The following is a 14,801-nucleotide window of genomic DNA, read 5'->3' as shown; positions in this document are numbered from 1 at the left end:
ACTAAAAATGCCGCGTCGAAGTCGCCGATTCTCCTTCACGGCAGAAGACAGCTGAATATGAACATCTTTCAGTTCCTCGCCCAGCTGGGTATTGGTGTCTTGAAGCTTGTTCTTCTCTTGCCTCACCCTCGTCAGCACGCTCTCGTCAGCCTTTAGTTGGCGTAGGAGTTGTTGCTTGTCCGGATTTACTCCGGCCTCATCTGCATTATTATCGTCAGGGTTGCACGCCTGCCGCATTTCAAAACGGAAGTACCTTTCGAAGCATATATTACCTGCGGGCGTCCCCTTAACATTTTCTGAAGTGGCCAATGCGGCCTCGAGCTGGGCCTTGCACTCTTCGAGCTCCTGGGACAATTGCATGTTCTTCTTTGTAAGACATTGCATAGCACATGATCCTTCAAACAGTTATCTCACTGTTTCAAGTCTCGGGGGCTACTGACATATATAACCTTCAATTCTACTCACCTGTATGTCTTTCACATACTACTTCGTGGCTCTGGCTAGACCATTTTGAGCAGCACGGAGATATGCATCTCCTGTATTAAAGGCGTCCAACGCCTCTGGGGAAAAACACGCGTCACGAAGAACAGTCTGGCGACGCCTGTGGTTTAGGGCACTCTCCACCTCTGAATTAGTGGCAGATAGCCCGTCGGCGCCCTCTGTCGGAGGAGCGCCCAAGGCGCGTCCGGTGTCCGCCTCCGCTTCTGGACCCGGCCTCGAACCTTGGTCGGCGGACATAGTCCGGCGGGCTCTCTTCTTTCTAAGAAAATCATGAGCATTAGTAAGACTCAAGGGCATAAACCCTAGGCGTTAAATTCGCACGCCATACCATTGCGCCAGAATCTCGATCTGGTCCGCACTTCTTTTTGGCCCGCCTGGCTTCAGCGGCCCTTGTTGGCTGCCCACCGTGGGCTCGGCCTTCCGCCTCAAGGATTTACCCTGCGAAACGATGTTAGTACACGGCATGCAAGATAAAGCATGAGAGTACTGGGACTTCGGTCTTAGTTACCTTGGAGGCTGGAAGTAGTCCGAGATAGTCGGCCGTGATGGCCACTAAGGAGTTATCCTTGCTCAATTGATGAAATACTCCATCAATCAACTCCAAGCATAAGTCCGTATCTTCTTGGGAGTCCGGATCGAGGGACCGTTCCGGGTCCTCTGGTTGTGGAGCGGGGCTGTTTATTTCCTTCACAGCCTGGCATAGCTCCTGCGTTTAAACATTACTAGTCTAAGTACTCAACTACAGGAATTTCAAAAACGGATAGGCAAGTGAAAGTGTCCGCTCACCCAACTAGGAGGATTGTACATGGAGAGTCCGCCTTCCGGGTTGACATGGAGGAATTCTTCCTCTTCCCCCTTGTACAAAGCGGATAAGATTCTCGTTAAAGTGACGGCCGAATCTGGCCCCTTGCGACCGCACCGGGTAGCGTCATCCTCCCCGTTGAAATCCCACATGGGATGGCCTCTGTATTGAAGCGGTTGCACCCCTCGCGTAATGCATATGGCCATGACCTTAATCATGGTCAGTCCGGAATGAGCCAACAACCTTATCCGGCTCATCAGGTACAGGACGTCCATGTCAGCTTCCCTCTGAGGGTTCCGTGGGCGCCAACTCAGGCGCTTCTTCAACGGGGCATTATTGAACTCGGGGAGGCCGATCCGTACAGGGTCCGGCAGGGGGACGTCATCTATATAAAACCACTCCGAGGGCCAGTCTTTGGACGCCCCCTTTGGGGTGCCGGATAGATATCTGGCCCCGGCGATGCGCCATAGTTCGGCTCCGCCCACCTGATAAATAGACCCCTCCTGAGAACGGGGCACAAGGCAAAACAACCTCTTCCACAGCACAAAATGGGCCTCGACACCCAAGAACAGTTCGCAGAGGGCCACGAAGCCCGCGATGTGCAAAATGGAGGCGGGCGTGAGGTTATGTAGTTGGAGGCCGTAGAACTCCAGCAACCCTCGGAGAAACGGATGAATTGGAAATCCTAGTCCTCTCATCAAATAAGGGACTAAGCATACCCTCTCTCCTTGAGAGGGATTGGGAATGCCCTCCGCCTGCTCTCTGCCGCTATAGGAAGCAATCCCAGCTCGAACTGGGACCATATATGCAGGGGGAGAAGCCCCTTGGACTGAAGCACTACTAATTTGCTATGCGGGATGGAACACCGCCCCCAATCTCCGGGCTGAGGGCTGGAGGGGTGAGAGGAGGAGCGGCACCGACTGTCCATGATGGAATGGATCTCTGTCAGAGGCGCTCTGATGAAGACTCGCGGAGGGAAGATGGTGCGAATTGGATCTAAATCCCCGTCTCTTTTATGGGAGGCTCATTAACGCAACCGGGGGGTAAGTGAAAAGAAAACCCCCTGGCTTTTCGCATTCGTTTGACGCGTGGAAGATGGTCATTATGGGGCACAGAAGCCGAGGAGGACAGCACGCACTAGAAGCCGGACACTATTCGACGGATACAGAGAATTTGCAGGAGAACCCGCCTTGCAATGCCGAAGACAACTTGGGCACCAGACTCGTCGTCATTGAAGCCTGGTTCGGGGGCTACTGAGGGAGTCCTGGATTAGGGGGTGTCCGGATGGCCGGACTAAGACCTTTGGCCGGACTCCTGGACTATGAAGATACAAGATTGAAGACTCTGTCCCGTGTCCGGATGGGACTTTCCTTAGCGTGGAAGGCAAGCTTGGCGATACGATATGAAGATCTCCTCCCATTGTAACCGACTCTGTGTAACCCTAGCCCTCTCCGATGTCTATATAAACCGGAGAGTTTTAGTCCGTAGGACGAACAACAATCATACCATAGGCTAGCTTCTAGGGTTTAGCCACTCCGATCTCGTGGTAGATCTACTCTTGTACTAGCCATATCATCAATATTAATGAAGCAGGAGTAGGGTTTTACCTCCATCGAGAGGGCCCGAACCTGGGTAAAAACATTGTGTCCCTTGTCTCCTATTACCATCCGCCTAGACACACAGTTCGGGACCCCCTACCCGAGATCCGCCGGTTTTGACACCGATAGGTACCCATGGGTAAAATTACCCATGTTTGGAAAGCATCAGTTTGAACTAGTCATAGTCATAAAAACAACATATAATTATAATTTATAAACAGTAATAGATTATAACAACAACAACACACTTTTAAACAACAACACATCGTAAACAACATCATATCTAATAAACAACATCACTTTCTCGTAAACATCAACACATCAAAACATCATCACATAGTCGTATATTTTGAGTTCACAAATTCATGATAAAGTGTAGAGATAATTTTGAATTCATATAGGTTTCATATGGGTACATGGGTATGTGGGTATGGGTTACATGATCCCATACCCGTACCCACTCTACCCGATGGGTTTAACATTTCCCTATTCATATACCCATGGATGTATTTTTGTCCCATACCCTTACCCTAATAGGGGTTTTACCTGCAGGGTACATGGGTAATGGGTACCCATTGCCATCCCTATTCTAGGGCTACCCGGAACCCCTTCTGGTGATCCGGTGACTACCCGATACGCTCCGAAACCTTTCCGGTGTCCGAATAGCATCGTCTTATATATCAATCTTTACCTCCGAACCATTTCGGAGCTCCTTGTCATGTCCGTGATCTCATCCTGGACTCCGAACAACATTCGGTCACCAAATCACATAACTCATATAACACTATATCGTCAACGAACGTTAAGCGTGCGGACCCTACGGGTTCGAGAACTATGTAGACATGACCGAGACACCTCTTCGATCAATAACCAATAGCGGAACCTGGATGCCCATATTGGTTCCTACATATTCTACAAAGATCTTTATCGGTCGAAGCTTATGACAATATACGTAATTCCCTTTGTCGGTATGTTACTTTCCTGAGATTCGATCGTTGGTATCTTCATACCTAGTTCAATCTTGTTACTGGTAAGTCTCTTTACTCATTCTATAATACATCATATCGTAACTAAATCCTTAGTCACTTTGCTTGCAAGATTCTTGTGATGTGTATCACCGAGAGGGCCCAGAGATACCTCTCCGATACACGGAGTGACAAATCCTAATCTCGATCCATGCCAACTCAACAGACACCTTCAGAGATACCTGTAGAGCATCTTTATGATCACCCAGTTACATTGTGACGTTTGATAGCACACAAGGTATTCCTCTGGTATCCGGGAATTGCATGATCTCATAGTCGAAGGAATATGTATTTTACATTTAAGAAAGCAATAGCAATAAACTGAACGATCATATGTTAAGCTAACGGATGGGTCTTGTCCATTGCATCATTCGTTCTAGGGACACGGTATTTGTTTATGTATCCACACATGTATTTAAGTTTCCAATCAATATAATTCTAGCATCAATAATAAACCTTTATCATAAATAAGGCAATATAAAATAACAACTTTATTATTGCCTCTAGGGCATATTTCCTTCAGATTATTGGTGTCAACACGTGTGTGGCGCACTAAGTAACATTTAGGGCTCATTCGGTTTAGAGAAAACTAAAACGTAGGAATTAGGATTAGTATAGGAATTTGATAGGATGGCACTTGCCATTCTAAGGAATTGACCTGCCTCATTCTTAGGCGCAAAATGAGTTTTGAGTGGATGTCTAGTTTCCTTCAAAACACAGGAAATGAGTAGTGTTCCTACGAAATTCCTGTACGCACTTCCTACAAACCGAATGCATCTATAGGAAAGTTTCCTCTAGAATCCTTGTTCCTATGTTTTTCCTATGAAAATCCTCCAAACTGAATGAGGCCTTACTAGTTCAGCAATCTTGCAAAAAAACATTTACTAGTTCAGTACTACCTCCGTCCTGGTTTATTGGTCCCCTTTGTAATTTGTGCCAAATTTTGACCAAATATTTAACTAACAAAATATTAATGCATGTCAACAAAAATTATATCATTGGATTCTTATTTGAACATAGTTTCCAATGAAATAACTTTTTGTGACATGCGTGAATATTTTTTAATTAAATTTTATGGTCAAAATTTGACACAAAATACAATGGGGACCAATAAACCAGGATGGGGTAGTAGTTCTGAATAGAAGTCCTTTGCCCCTAAAAAAGGTAAACGCTTGTATCCGGCGCGCTGGCCGAACATTCCACCGGACACCTCGCTCGCTAACACACTTTGTGGACTCGTGCACGCGACCACCTCGCTCTTGGCCACACGCACACTGCTTTCTCCTTCTGTCTTATCCCCCTGCAACACAGCGCAGCCACTCGTTGTCCTCGGTCTCTGTTTGCTCCCAATCCCCTACCTCCAAACTCCCATCCCTGGTCAGCCCAACACAGGAATCTTCCCCGACGAGTGACTCCCCGATAAGTTGGAACCGGTGCACCTACACGGCTTGCTCAGCGCCCAATATCGTCGCTCCATCATTGCGGGCAAGACCCTCTCCCATCCCCGAGGCCATGGCCACCTAGAACCCTCGCAGATACCAGCGAAGTCCTCCGCCCAAGTCCGGCTTCGAGTCCCTCCAACGTAGCTACGGGAACCGTCCATCAAGACGCAACGACTGCGAGTGGCGGTGCTGCACACAGCCTTGCTACAATCATCGTCGACGGCTGCACAACGAGCGGTGGTGGTGGTGCACACCGGCCAAGGCATGACGAGTTTTTGCTGAACCGGCATCCTTGTGTGCTACAACCAGCTACATAATTTGCTACAACCCGCCAGGGCATTGCCTAGAAGCTGCAACCACGCTAACCGGAGTTGCAAACGGCAACGCCGTCGTCGACATTTTTTGCTACAACCTTGATCGCAGGTGCTACAACCGTGCTCACCAGAGCTGCAGCGGCGACACCGTCGTCGACAATTTGCTACAACCGGGCAGCAGGATGTTGGAACCATTGTTTTTTTGCAGCAAGAGTGGACGGAGACGAAGACTCGCAATCCTCTTATTTTTGCTGGAACCGACTAGTAGCGGAGCTACAACCATGTGATGTAGATGTTGGAACAGTTATTGACAAAAGCTGGAACCAGTGTTTTGTCTTGCTTCAGCTGACGAAGTGGTGCTGAGACAACGACGGGCGCCGCCGCCGTGGGCTAAAACCAGCACAATCAAAAGGGAAAACTTTGTTTTTGCCACTCTAATTTTTGCCAATTTTACTTATGCCACTCTAAAATTTGACACCTCATTTTTGCCACTCTAAAATTTGGCAATGTATCACAAATGCCATTCTGTCAGGTCAAGGCACGGTTTGACCAAATGAAGCAGGGCAAAGACAATATTGCCCTTGGTTTTTTGTTTTGCTTTTGCCACTAAAGTTTTCGTTGAAATTTTACTGATACTTGACAAACACAGCAGATGCGTTGATTCGACCGAGTTCATCTACTAATAAGAAAAAAATGCAAACAGATTAAGCAGTCGCGCATCCATTCATACATCTCCGATTCACCACACTTTCACACACATACATCAGGCGTGCAAGGCACAACACATACATATGCATCTCCAATGGAGGCAGCGCCATGGACAAGAGAGTAGTACGTCTCAGCCATGGAGAAGAGCAGGAGCTGGAGATGACTTGGGCTCATGCACGGTCGTGAGCGCTGCCACCTTGATGCACGGAGCTCGGTAGGATGCCTACGGCCGCGAGCACCACCATACACTGGTGACGAGGCAGAGGCGTGCACCTAGTCGGTGCTAGTGATGAGGCGGCGTGTCGGAGGTGTATAGCCGGCGTTGCTGACGATAGAGGCACGCAGGCCCATGGGGTCCCAGATCCCGGGTGAGCAGGGACTGCGTCCCCATCCTGGACGAGAGGAGGTAGGGGAGGACGAAGGTGGATTGTTGCCAGCGCTTCGGAATGAGGAGAGCGGCGCGGAGCAAGGAGATATGCCTCGAAGGCGAGCTCCTCCATGAGAAGTGCAAGCAGCAGCCAGGCCTCGTGCGCGATCAGGTGGCAGCTCCGGCAGGGGCCGCGCCGGACGGTAGGGGTGGAGCACCGAGCGTTGGGATGGAGGCGGCTGGCTGCGGTGGCGAGCTGGGACACGGCCGAAGGTGGCAAGGCGGCGGCCGGAGTTGGCGGCGGTGACTGGATGCGGGTGTGTGTGGTGCGGCTAGGAGCTAGGACGGCTGGGTGGGTGAGTGTACAGATTAGGGTCTGGGTCACTTCCAAAGTGGCCCCACAAGTCAGTAGGGGCAACTTATGTCATTTTTGGAAATACTGATAGGTTTTTTCTGGGTCAACTGGGTAAAAGAAATGGTCAACTCACGGAAGCGTAACAAAATGGCATTTGTGATACATTGTCAAAAACTAAGAGTGGCAAAAGTAAGATGTCAAATTTTAGAGTGGCATAAGTAAAATTGGCAAAAACTAGAGTGGCAAAAACAAAGTTTTCCCCAATCAAAAGCTATATCTGGCAGTTTGTATTGTTGTGAAGGTTATGTGCCGAAACAATGACCCAAGAGATGATGGCGAGGGACGGCGGACGGGCACCGATGCGCCGAGTGATGAAGCTATGTACCTAGGGTAGGGTCATGGACCTGTCCAAACTACCCTACCCAAGGACATCTCTAGAAGAAACCACCTTTCAATCGATTCAGAAGTGTTCCACTCGAGAGACTCGAAGACACTCGACCATGAAGCCAACCACTCGACCATAAAGCCATCCACTCGATAGTCAGGAGGCCTAAAGTCACTCTGCACGCCAACGGTCGGTCATTAAGTAGCTTTTATGGTCATCGTAGCACTTTATGTGTAGCGTTACCAGTAACGCCCAATCTTAATGTATCTTCAACCCTGCATAACTGAGGGTCGGAGGGGTCTGGCGAACTCTATATAGCCACCCCCCTCCTCAGTGTAAAGGGTTCGCACCCCTGTAACTCATACGCATATAATCTAGTCGACCGCCTCCGGGGTCCGAGACGTAGGGCTGTTACTTCCTCCGAGAAGGGCCTGAACTCGTAAATCCCTTGCATATACAACTACTCCATAGCTAGGATCTTGCCTCTCCATACCTACCCCCCTACATTACTGTCAGACTTAGAACCACGACAGTTGGCGCCCACCGTGGGGCAGGTGTCTTAGCGACTTACTGGAGAAGTTGCATTTTTTTCCGATCTCCTTCATCATGGTTTCAGGCGGAGTTTTGGTTGAGGGCCGCGTGATCCGTCTCGGCGCGCTCACGTTCGTCACCGACGACTCTGCTTGGCTTCAGGAGGCTCCGCTCGACATCGACGCGCTCCCAGTCCGCGGAGCGATGCACTTTCGCGCGTGCGTCCGCGGCGTCCTCCTGCGGCAGCCGTCGACCCAGTATCGGTCGGTCTTTGTGTCGTCCTCCTCCCCCGTTTCCCGCCGGTGCAAGCGCTCCGGTCGGTCGAGGCTTCAGCGGTGGGTGAGACACGTGGTGGCTCGCCAATCGATCACCCCCCAAGTCGCGAGAATCGAGCCCGACGAATCTCTCTACGGCTTGTTCGACATGTCGACTGGCTCCGCAGAGACTGCATCCGAGTGCGATAGCAGTGATCCAGCGGCGGAGGTCCTAATGGTCGACGGACCACGCGGTCCTCCCGGTTTTCCCAGCGCCGACGAAGGCGACGGCGGAGGCGATCCGTCGCATGCCCATGAGGAGTATCTCCCCGAGCCCCTCACTTCGCTGCAAAGGGAAGAACTTCGCCGCCGGAACATGGATGCGCTACACACTCCTATCGTTGGAGAGACCCCCGACGCTCATGCCTTAGAGGACACGCGCTTGGCCAACTTGGCTGAGCGCACTCGACTGGAGAACCTCCAGCGAGCACTCGACGAGCGTGCGCGGCAACGGGTTCCGGATTCCAGTCGACGTCAGCTCTTTCCACAACCGACTCAGGTATATCGAACTCCGATTCAGAATTTAGCAGCTGCGGCCCGTATAGCAGAGTCAATTCAGCCTTCCTAGTCAGAGGCTGGCAGAGGCTTGTTGCAAATCAGAGATTTACTCTGGGCAGCAGGAGATCAAAATTCAGCTGTACCGCAGTCGCGGAATAGGATTCACAGCAGATCCGTAGCTGCAAATATAGTCCAGTCGGCTCATAGCCCCAGATCGCCCCCGAGGCATGAAGGGCGTGGAGACCGGCACGATCAGTACAAGAACCGTGAGCAGTATGATCACCGAATCGATTGCGATGATCGACATCGAGTGCCCACCCCTCCCCCAAGGGGTGGATCGTTCGCGCCTTGACAACAGGATGATAGATGCCAGCACAGTGTTGGGCGAAGGATCCTAGTCGACCCCAAGGAACCAGGCTTTGATGCGAGATCCATTATCGTTCAAGGTCTGGTCGACAGGAACAGAGCTCACCGAGAGGGTCATGACAGAGATGTACCCACCAGCAGCAGAGTGCACGTCTCAGGACCAGAGTGTTTCAGCAGAGCCATCAGGGCCACGGTGATTCCTCCCAACTTCAGGTTGGCGACTGGAGTCAGTAAGTTCACTGGTGAGTCCAAGCCTGATACTTGGCTTGAAGACTACTGAGTGGCTCTTCAGATTGGCGGTGCCAATGATGAGGTGGCCATGAAACATCTGCCTCTTATGTTGGAGGGCTCGGCCAGAGCATGGTTGAATCAGTTAGCACCCAACAGCATATACACTTGGGAAGATCTTTCCCAAGTGTTTGTCAGAACGTTTGAAGGAACTTGCAAGTGACCAGCAGGACTGACAGAGCTGCAATCTTGTGTGCAGAAGTCGAATGAGACTTTGAGAGATTACATCCAGAGATGGATCACATTGCATCACACGGTAGAGAATGTATCTGATCACCAGGCAGTCTGTGCCTTCAAGGAAGGTGTTAAGTACAGAGAGCTAAACCTGAAATTTGGTCGAACCGGAGACATGTCTCTGAGTCGAATGATGGAGATAGCCACCAAGTATGCCAATGGTGAAGAAGAGGATCGTCTCCGGAGTGGCAAGCACAAGTCAGTCACCCACGAAACCGGAGGAGGGAACTCCAGTCGGAAGCAGAAGCGGAAAGCCGAGCCAGCCGCTCCTGGAGAAACCTTGGCCGTGACTCAAGGAAAGTTTAGAGGGAAGCCTAAAGGGTCTTGGAACCCTAAGAAGGTGAAAGACAAGGAAGGAAATGACGTGATGGATTTGCCGTGCCACATCCACACAAAAAAAGATGAGGAGGGTAAATTCATTTACCCGAAACATACCACTCGACAGCGTCGGCTCTTGATCCAGCAATTCCAGGGGAAACAGCCCAAAGATAAGGAAAAGGAGTCGGACAAAGTTGAGGACAAGGAGGATAGTGATGATGGATATCCTCAGGTCAATTTCACTCTGGTGATTTTTGCTGACATTGAGAGCAAAAGTCGATTGAAAGTTATCAACCGAGAAGTGAATATGGTTGCTCCGGAGACACCCAGTTATCTGAAATGGTCTCAGACTGCCATCACATTCGACCAGTCTGATCACCCGACACACATAGCCACCCCTGAGGCAAGCTCTGGTGGTTGACCCAGTCGTCGAAGGCACTCATTTGACTAAAGTTTTGATGGATGGTGGCAGTAGCCTGAACATTCTATACGTAGATACGTTGAAGGGGATGGGCATTCTGATGTCCAGACTCAGTACCAGCAACATGAGTTTCTATGGAGTTATTCCTGGAAACAAGGCTGCGTCACTCGGTCAGATTGCTCTTGATGTGGTTTTCGGTGATTCCAAAAATTACCGCAAAGAAAAGTTGACATTTGAAGTTGTAGATTTCCAGAGTGCCTATCACGCTATTTTAGGCAGGCCAGCTTATGCACGTTTTATGGCTCGACCATGTTATGTGTACCTCAAATTGAAGATGCTTGGCCCCAAAGGTGTGATCACTATTACTGGCAATCGAAAGAAGGTGGAAGAGTGCTTTCAGAAAGGCTCAAAGATCGCCGATGCTCAGATGGCAGCGGAAGAGTGGCAGGAATACCAGAAAACCGCAGACCCGAGTGATTTGTTGCGAACCAAGAAGCCCGCTACGGAATCAGCGTTTCAGTCGTCTGGTGAAATGAAACCGATTCACATTCACTCGAACGACCCCAATGCTGCTCCGACTCATATCTCTACAACGCTCGACTCCAAATAGGAAGAAGCGCTCATCCAGTTCCTCCGTGAGAACTGGGACATCTTCGCATGGAAACCTTCTGCCATGTCGGGTGTTCCCAGGGGGCTGGCTGAGCACCGTCTACGAGTCAACTCAAAAGTGAAACCTGTTAAAGAACATCTTCGACGGTCCGCCGTCCAGAAAAGAAAGGTCATTGGTGAGGAGGTGGCTCGGCTCTTAGCAGCAGAGTTTATCCGAGAGATTTACCACTCCGAGTGGCTTGCCAATGTCGTCATGGTCCCCAAGAAGGACAAGTCACTTCGCATGTGCATTGACTTCAAACATATCAATCGGGCCTGCCCGAAAGATCATTTTCCTCTCCCCCGCATTGACCAAATAGTCGACTCGACTGCTAGATGTGAGCGCCTGTCTTTCTTAGATGCTTATTCCGGTTACCATCAGATCCGTCTGTATGGACCCGATGAGATCAAAACAGCTTTCATCACCCCATTCGGGTGCTTCTGTTATGTCACCATGCCATTCAGCCTCAAGAATGCCAGAGCCACATTCATGAGGATGATTCAGAAGTGTTTGCTCACTCAAATCAGTCGGAATGTGGAAGCGTACAAGGATGATATTGTGGTCAAGTCACGGAAAGGTTCCGACCTGCTGACTGATCTTGCAGAGACATTTGCCAACCTCAGAGGTATGATATCAAGATTAATCCATCAAAGTGCACATTCGGAGTTCCTGGCGGAAAGTTACTCGGTTTTCTCGTTTTTGAACGAGGAATCGATGCCAATCCAGAAAAAGTTGGCACTATACTCTGAATGAAACGTCCTGTGCGTGTGCACGATGTCCAGAAGCTTACTGGTTGCTTGGCCGCGTTAAGTCGATTCATCTCTCGTCTCGGTGAAAAGGCATTGCCTCTTTACCGACTGATGAAGAAGTAAGACAAGTTCGAGTGGACTCCTGAAGCTGATGCAGCATTTGCATAGCTAAAAACCCTGCTTTCCACCCAGCCGGTGCTTGCTGCCCCGATCAGCAAAGAGCCTTTGCTGCTCTACATTGCAGCCACAGGACAAGTCGTCAGTACAGTACTTACGGTCGAGCGGGAAGAAGAAGGAAAAGCCTTTAAAGTTCAGTGCCCAGTGTATTATATTTCTGAAGTTTTGACCCCATCAAAGCAAAGATACCCTCATTATGAGAAGCTTGTATATGGGATTTATATGACCACGAAGAAGGTTGCCCATTACTTCTCTGACCATTCCATTACAGTCGTCAGCGACGCTCCATTGTCAGAGATTTTGCACAACAGAGATGCAACCGGTCGAGTGGCAAAATGGGCGATTGAACTCCTTCCCCTAGATATCAGATTTGAGGCAAAGAAAGCCATCAAGTCCCAAGCAATAGCAGATTTCATCGTCGAGTGGACTGAACAGCAACTGCCAACTCAAGTTCACTCGGAGCACTGGACCATGTTCTTTGATGGTTCTAAGATGCTGAATGGATCCAGTGCTGGGGTAGTGTTGGTTTCCCCTCGAGGAGATAAGTTCAAATATGTGCTCCAGATTCACTTTGATTCCTCCAATAATGAAGCAGAATACGAAGCACTTTTGTATGGGTTGCGCATGGCCATTTCACTCGGCGTCCGTCGCCTCATGGTCTATGGCGACTCTGATTTGGTGGTTAACCAAGTGATGAAGGAATGGGACGTCAGAAGCCCAGCCATGACTGGTTACTACAATGTAGTGAGAAAGCTAGAGAAGAAATTCGAGGGGTTAGAGCTTCATCATATACCCCGACTGAAAAATCAAGCAGCTGATGATTTGGCAAAAATAGGTTCCAAGAGAGAAGCCATTCCCAGTGATGTGTTTTTGGAACACATCCACACGCCATCAGTTCAAGAGGATCCTTTCACCGAAGAAGCCCCGCAGCCTAAAAGTGCCACGGATCCGACTGAAGTTGAGGTCCCAGTTGTGGTTGACCTGATCATGGAAGTTTTGGTTATCACTCCCGAATGGACAGTGTCGTACATTGCGTATATCCTAAGTAAAGAACTCCCAGAGAACGAAGAAGAGGCTCGGTAGATCGTCCGTCAATCCAAGGCCTTTACTGTGATAAGGGGACAGTTGTACAGGGAAAGCGCGAGTGGAGCCAGTCAGAAATGTATAACGCCAGAAGAAGGTCAGATAATTCTCGACGATATCCACTCGGGGACCTGTGGCCATCATGCGTCCTCTCGGACTATTGTGGCTAAAGCATACCGAGCGGGGTTTTACTGGCCCAGAGCAAATGAAATGGCGAAAGAGATAGTCGACAAGTGTGAAGGATGTCAGTTCTATTCCAATATGTCGCACAAGCCCGCCTCAGCCTTGAATACCATTCCAATCGTCTGGCCCTTCGCTGTTTGGGGATTAGATATGGTTGGACCACTGAGAACTGGCAGGAGCGGCTTCACCCATGTACTGGTGGATCGAAGCCAAGCCTATCAAGAATCTTGATGTCGGCACTGCTATCAGCTTCATCAGAGAGTTGATATTCAGATATGGAGTTCCGCATAGCATCATCACTGATAATGGGTCAAACTTCGATTCCGACCAATTCAAAGCCTTTTGCGCTTCTCAAGGCACGCGAGTCGACTATGCTTCCGTCGCTCACCCCCAGTCGAATGGACAGGCAGAAAGAGCAAACGGCCTAATTCTCAAAGGACTGAAACCCCGGTTGATGCGTGATCTCAAACACGCAGCAGGCGCATGGGTCGACGAACTTCCATCAGTTCTTTGGGGATTGAGGACTACTCCTAATCGGTCGACTGGGCGAACTCCATTCTTACTGGTCTATGGAGTTGAAGCAGTTCTACCGAGTGACCTGCTTCACAATGCACCCCGAGTCGAGCTCTACTCAGAAGATGAAGCAGAACAAGCCCGGCAGGACGCAGTCGACCTTCTAGAAGAAGAAAGATAGATGGCCATGATCTGATCAACCATCTATCAGCAAGACTTGCGTCGATTCCATGCCAGAAACGTGAAGAGTCGAGCCTTCCAAGAACGAGACTTGGTCCTCCGAGTGGATCAACAGAAGCCACATAAACTCGCCCCTACTTGGGAAGGCCCCTTCATCGTCACCAAAGTTCTCCACAATGGAGCATACCATCTTTACAATGTTGGTCGCCAGATTGATGAGCCACGAGCTTGGAATGCGGAGCTGCTCCGCCCCTTTTACACTTAAGTACTCACTCGGGTGAGATGTAATAAAAAGTACTCATGTAGTTTGTTCATCAAAGACAAAAGTGTTATAATTTTCCCATTGATTGTTGTTGCTTTTGTTTATGTGAGAAATCCCCCAGTGGGTGGCTTAGCTGCGAATCCGTTTCGCCTAAGTTTGTAAAAAAATCCTACCGAGTGACGAGCAAGCCTCTCACTCGGGGGCTTAGCTGCAAATCCGTTTCGCCTAAGTATTTGAAAATCCTACCGAGTGGAGAGCAAACCTCCCACTCGGGGGCTTAGCTGCAGTCCAGTACTCGCCTAAGTATTTGAAATCCTACCGAGTGGAGAGCAAACCTCCCACTCGGGGGCTTAGCTGCAGTCCAGCACTCACCTAAGTATTTGAAAATCCTACCGAGTGGAGAGCAAACCTCCCACTCGGGGGCTTAGCTGCAGTCCAGTACTCGCCTAAGTATTTGAAAATCCTACTGAGTGGAGGCAAGCCTCTCACTCGGGGGCTTAGCTGCAGTCCAGTACTTGCCTAAGTATTTGAAAATCCT

The sequence above is a fragment of the Triticum dicoccoides genome, chromosome 3B, assembly GCF_002162155.2.
Source record: "Triticum dicoccoides isolate Atlit2015 ecotype Zavitan chromosome 3B, WEW_v2.0, whole genome shotgun sequence".
NCBI classification, from domain to species: domain Eukaryota; kingdom Viridiplantae; phylum Streptophyta; class Magnoliopsida; order Poales; family Poaceae; genus Triticum; species Triticum dicoccoides.
The sequence above is the reverse complement of the archived record's forward strand: the minus strand, read 5'-3'. Positions refer to the sequence as shown.